Genomic DNA, 6,288 nt, shown 5'->3' on the forward strand with positions numbered 1-6,288 from the left:
TTTACCAATCCTACAACAGATAGAGGCCTTATATCCAAAATATACAAAGAACTCAAGAAGTTAGACCGCAGGGAGACAAATAACCCTATTAAAAAATGGGGTTCAGAGCTAAACAAAGAATTCACAGCTGAGGAATGCTGAATGGCTGAGAAACACCTAAAGAAATGTTCAACATCTTTAGTCATAAGGGAAGTGCAAATCAAAACAACCCTGAGATTTCACCTCACACCAGTGAGAATGGCTAAGATCAAAAACTCAGGTGACAGCAGATGCTGGCAAGGATGCGGAGAAAGAGGAACACTCCTCCATTGTTGGTGGGATTGCAAACTGGTACAACCATTCTGGAAATCAGTCTGGAGGTTCCTCAGAAAATTGGACATTGAACTGCCTGAAGATCCAGCTATACCTCTCTTGGGCATATTCCCAAAAGATGCCCCAAAATATAAAAAAGACACGTGCTCCACTATGTTCATCGCAGCCTTATTTATAATAGCCAGTAGCTGGTAAGAACCCAGATGCCCTTCAACAGAGGAATGGATACAGAAAATGTGGTACATCTACACAATGGAATATTACTCAGCTATCAAAAACAACGGCTTTATGAAATTCGTAGGCAAATGGTTGGAACTGGAAAATATCATCCTGAGTGAGCTAACCCAATCACAGAAAGACATACATGGTATGCACTCACTGATAAGTGGCTTTTAGCCCAAATGCTTGAATTACCCTAGATGCCTAGAACAAATGAAACTCAAGACGGATGATCAAAATGTGAATGCTTCACTCCTTCTCTAAAAGGGGAACAAGAATACCCTTGGCAGGGAAGAGAGAGGCAAAGATTAAAACAGAGACTGAAGGAACACCCATTCAGAGCCTGCCCCACATGTGGCCCATACATATACAGCCACCCAATTAGACAAGATGGATGAAGCAAAGAAGTGCAGACCGACAGGAGCCGGATGTAGATCACTCCTGAGAGACACAGCCAGAATACAGCAAATACAGAGGTGAATGCCAGCAGCAAACCACTGAACTGAGAATAGGACCCCCGTTGAAGGAATCAGAGAAAGACCTGGAAGATCTTGAAGGGGCTCGAGACCCCATATGAACAACAATGCCAAGCAACCAGAGCTTCCAGGGACTAAGCCACTACCTAAAGACTATATATGGACTGACCCTGGACTCTGACCTCATATGTAGCAATGAATATCCTAGTAAGAGCACCAGTGGAAGGGGAAGCCCTGGGTCCTGCTAAGACTGAACCCCCAGTGAACTAGACTGGTGGGGGGAGGGCGGCAATGGGGGGAGGGTTGGGAGGGGAACACCCATAAGGAAGGGGAGGGGGGAGGGGGATGTTTGCCCAGAAACCAAAGAATTATTATTAAGTATTAAATAAATTTAAAAAAAAAGAACTAGCTGTGTGGTAAACTTGGGCAGTTCACTGACCAGTTTGAACCTCCATGGTCTTGTTGCCTTAGGAAAGCATCAGAAACACAGAAATGTGTCCTTTTCATTTCACAGACAACACTAAACGAGCATTTTGGTTCTGAGGTATACCTGACTGATGCGAGACTGTCCAGGATGTGGAACATCTGTCTGCCTTGGAGCCTCTTCTTGGTTTTCGGAGTGAATGTGAACAAAGCCTCTTGACTCTTGTAACTGAGAGGTCCAGGAAGAGCCATTGAAACACCTGACTTCTGTCCTTTAAAGCTTAAACAACCAAAGAACTCAAGGTTTCTTTAAGCTGCTTAAAGGAAGGAGGTGAGCCTGGGAGAAATTGGGAGGAGGTGGGGGGATTAATAAGATTCAAATTTGTTCTACCAAATTTGCAAAGACTTAATAAGATACTATTTTAAAAAGTCTTCTGGGACTTACCTAGTCATGGGACTCTTTGACCTAGTAAAAAGGAAGTGAGGAAAGCGGGTTGGAGGATAGAAGAGAGAATGAGACTGTGGAGGGAGGGTCTAGCATTTAAACGCGGCGGGCAGCTAACTGGACACCGCAGCAGCGGAGCTCCAGCATCCTTTAGCTACCTATCTGGGGAGACCCAGAACTCACGCTTCGGCTTCCCAGAAGGTTCGTCTTTAATTTCCAAGGCTGCAGTTCTCCTGACACAATCCGCAGCATCCTCTTCCCCAACTAGGCTGTGGATGAAGCTGGGGCTGGACTGGATCCAGCAGCTGGGGCAGCCCCGGCCATGGTGTATCTGAGCCCCAAGCTCTGGTAAGGCTGCTGTGGCTGCGTGGTTCGAGCTAGGTGAGTGTCGCTCCCTGGAGCCTTCTCCCAGCTGCCACAATGTTCAGCTGGCTGGGTAACGATGATCGCTGATGATCGCCGCAAGAAGGACCCTGAGGTCTTCCAGACTGTGAGCGAGGAACTCAAGAAACTCTACAAGACCGAGCTGCTGCCTCTGGAAGAGTATTACCGCTTCCACGAGTTTCACTCACCGGCCCTGGAGGATGCCGATTTCGACAACAAGCCCATGGTCCTGTTGGTGGGCCAATACTCTACCGGAAAGACCACCTTCATCAGGTACCTGCTGGAACAGGATTTTCCTGGCATGAGGATTGGACCTGAGCCAACCACTGATTCCTTCATAGCAGTGATACAGGGAGATGTGGAGGGGATCATCCCTGGGAACGCCCTGGTGGTGGATCCGAAGAAACCCTTCAGAAAGCTTAACGCCTTCGGCAATGCCTTCCTGAATAGGTTTGTGTGTGCCCAGCTGCCCAACGCTGTTCTAGAAAGTATCAGTGTCATCGACACACGGGGGATCCTCTCTGGCGAGAAGCAGGGGATCAGCCGAGGGTATGATTTTGCTGCTCTCCTCAAATGGTTTGCTGAGCGGATGGACCGAATCATCCTGCTCTTTGACGCCCACAAGCTGGACATCTCTGATGAGTTCTCAGAAGTCATCAAGGCTCTCAAGAACCATGAGGACAAGATGCGAGTAGTGTTGAACAAGGCTGGCCAGATGGAGACCCAGCAGCTGACGCGGGTATATGGGGCCCTCATGTGGTCCCTGGGGAAGATCGTGAACACACCAGAGGAGGACACATCATGGGTTCACTGCACAGCCAGTTTGAGGCCGGACTTGACTAGGTGAAACTCTGCCTCAACAAAACTTAAAATCAAGGGTTTTGTTGAATGGGCTTTAGTTTACATCATCGCTAACTCCATCCTGTCAAGAATCACCTGCGAGCAAAATTGACAAAATTCATTAACAACTAAAGAAAACCAACAGACAATACTTTTAGTACACACACAAAAAAATGGACTTTGTGGCCTGAAAGATTCACAAACAAAACAAAGTTTCCAAGAAATGAATAATCTTTATTTTTATATAAACTTTAATTTTAAAAAAATTTTAAAAAGGTGGGGAGGAAGAAAACTAGTTTTACCATCGTCTCACCGAAATTGGACAAGGAAATTAGCAAGAAATAATTATAAGTCAACAATCGACAAATGGAAATTTATACAACTAAAAAGCTTCTATTCAGCTAAGAAGACCATCAAGTGAAGAAGGATGCCACGGAATTCTAGAGAATTCTTGCTAAACCTATATTTGACAGAACATTAATATCAAAAACTCAAAGAACAAAGAGTCAAGGAAGCAAATGAACCAATTAAAAAATAACGAGGGATCTAAACAGAGTTCTCAATAGAAGAAATAAAAATGTATAAGAAATACTCCCTGAAGAGTTCATCATCCTTATCAGTTAGAGAACGTACACAAAAACAGGTAGGATGGTAAAGATCTACAAAACAATCAAAAATGAATGCCTAGGCACATGTGGGTAAGGGAACCATCATGCACTGTTGGTAGGTCTACAAACTGGTGGAGTCTCTCAGGAGGTCCTTGTAGAAATTTCTTGAAAGGCTAACATTAACCATATGATCCAGATGTACCGCTGCTTGGCATATTCCCCACAGACTCTACATCCTACCTCACAGATGTTTGCAGAGCCATCTGCACTGTCACCCTATCCTCAATAGGAAATGGAAACAGACCAATGTTCTTCAACTGATGACGGCATGATGAAAACATGATGCACATTCACAATATTCAGTTGTAAAGAAGAATGACCCCTGACTGTTGCACTCTGACACCTTGGCAGTGTCTCTGTCTCTCTGTCCTACTCTCCTCAGGCTGGTACCTGCTCCTCCCCAGTAAAGGTGATTCTCCTCTTCCCTTCATTCCTTTCCCAGGAAACCTCAAAGTCCCGCCCCTGTCTTTCTGTCCAGCCAATGGCTGCCTGGCAACTTTATTTACCAATTAGAACCAGCTGGATTCAGGTACTGTCAGCTTCTCACACGCAGATGCACAAATTCTCATGTAATTTGGGAACCCAATTAACATAACATAAGCAATAAACCAAATCCATAACCCTCTCCCACTCTGCTACCTCAGCACTGGTCCCTTTTTACTTTCCTGGTTTCAGTAATTACTCCAGGACATACAGTCTGAAGATTTGGAGCTAGAAGCCTCCATAGAGAGAGAAGATGTGATGTTTGTCTTTTGGGGTCTGGGTTACTTCATTCAATATGACCTTCTCTAGTTCCATCTATTTACCTACTAAGTTCGTGATCTCATTTTCATTCACAGCTGGATAGTATTCTACTGTGTCAGTGCATCACAGTTTCATTCTTCAGCTGAGGGACATCCGGGTTGTCTCCATCTCCTGGCTATTGTGCATAAAGCAGCAATGGATGAACAACGGTCTGTGGAGAAGGATGTCAAACTGTGTGCTGCTTTCACTCTCTTTTAATTCTTTATATATTCTAGATATTAATCTTCTGTCAGATGTGTAGCTGGCAAAGATTCTCCTTCTGTGGGCTTCCTCTTCTCCCAACTTGTTCTTTCAAGGCAGTCAGTATATCTCTGCGTGACTCTGTCTGTCCTGGCTATTCTCATGGAGGCAACTTCTCAGTTGATAGTCCCTCTTTCCCAAAATGTCTGAATTTGTGTCAGATTGGTAAAACCTAAGCAGCCTACATGGTAATTCCTGTGTCTCTGTCTGTGTTTATGTCTCTGTCTGTCTCTGTCTATGTCTCTCTGCCTCTGTCTCTGTCTCTGTGTCTCTGTCTCTGTCTCTGTCTCTCTCTCTCTCTCTCTCTCTCTCTGTGTGTGTGTGTGTGTGTGTGTGTGTGTGTGTGTATTTGGTTATATCCTTCTAAAGTTCACATACTGATGTCCTAGCTCCAGGTACTTCAGAATAGTACTGTAGGCATGCTTTTCTCAACCTACTCTAATATGCATTCAACCTCCACTCCATGAACAGAGCTCAGCAAAGCAATGTAATATGAACCCATACACGCTTGCTGTCAGCAAAGAATAGTAAGATGGTGTGAAGCAAACCAATGCCTGAGTTCAGAATGTATGAATACCCTTTCACCTGTGTCTGCTTCAGAAAAACATTCTTACAAGTGTCTGCTTTAGCAAAACATCTCGTCCCCTGTGTGCCCCAACAGAACGTCATTTGCCATAACCAGCTCTCCAACAAAACCAGAAATTTCCACTTCATAGCACCCTCTTTGGAAACAGGAGCATGGTAGATATAAAATAAGAGTGTTCACTTGGGTGGGCCTCGTCCAGTAAAATGAACAGTAAAAAGACCATAGCAGATTGTTTTACCAGTGTCTTGTTTGGGGACTTTTAGATTGCAGAACTGTGAGACCTTGTGTATCGGTTGTTTAAACCACCTGCTCTGTATTTCTGTTCTGGGAGCTCTGTGAATGAATCCACCCCACAACTGAGCATTCTTCCTCTATGTAGGTACCTAGAGAAATGCGCACAGACCTGCATCAAAGACGTGTGTGTACAGTAAAGCACTGCGACAGCACAATTCTGGGAATTCGTCTCACCAGTCCTAGTTCGACTTCTTTGAAGAATAAGTTGTCAGTATTTAAAACCTTTGAAATGGTGGCTGGCCACTTGGCTCGGTGGCTGGCCAGTTGGCTCAGTGGCTAAGAATGCTTGCTTATACAAGCATGAGGACTGGAAATCAGGTGGCAGCCTCAGCAGACAAGGCTTTCCCGTAACGCCTGTGCTTACAGCTCTAAGATATCCACCACCTTCTTCTGGCCTCCATTGGCACAGAGTACACACCATGCACACACACACACACACACACACACACACACACACACACACATAAACATACAACACACACATATACACATGCATACAAATAAATGAGCCAAATATGTTGTAAAAACATAAAACATTTAAAACTCTCTAAAATATTCAAACCATTTGATTTCATGATATGCATATATTTTTAAATC

General features: G+C 44.5%; 1 pseudogene; it reads left to right on the plus strand.

Annotated features, from left to right (window-relative positions):
• Nucleotides 1–2,317: 2,317 nt before the first annotated feature.
• Nucleotides 2,318–3,106, plus strand: LOC134479970 (EH domain-containing protein 3-like; annotated as a pseudogene).
• Nucleotides 3,107–6,288: the final 3,182 nt, after the last annotated feature.

Source organism: Rattus norvegicus, chromosome 8 (genome assembly GCF_021556685.1).
Source record: "Rattus norvegicus strain SHRSP/BbbUtx chromosome 8, alternate assembly SHRSP_T2T, whole genome shotgun sequence".
NCBI lineage: Eukaryota > Metazoa > Chordata > Mammalia > Rodentia > Muridae > Rattus > Rattus norvegicus.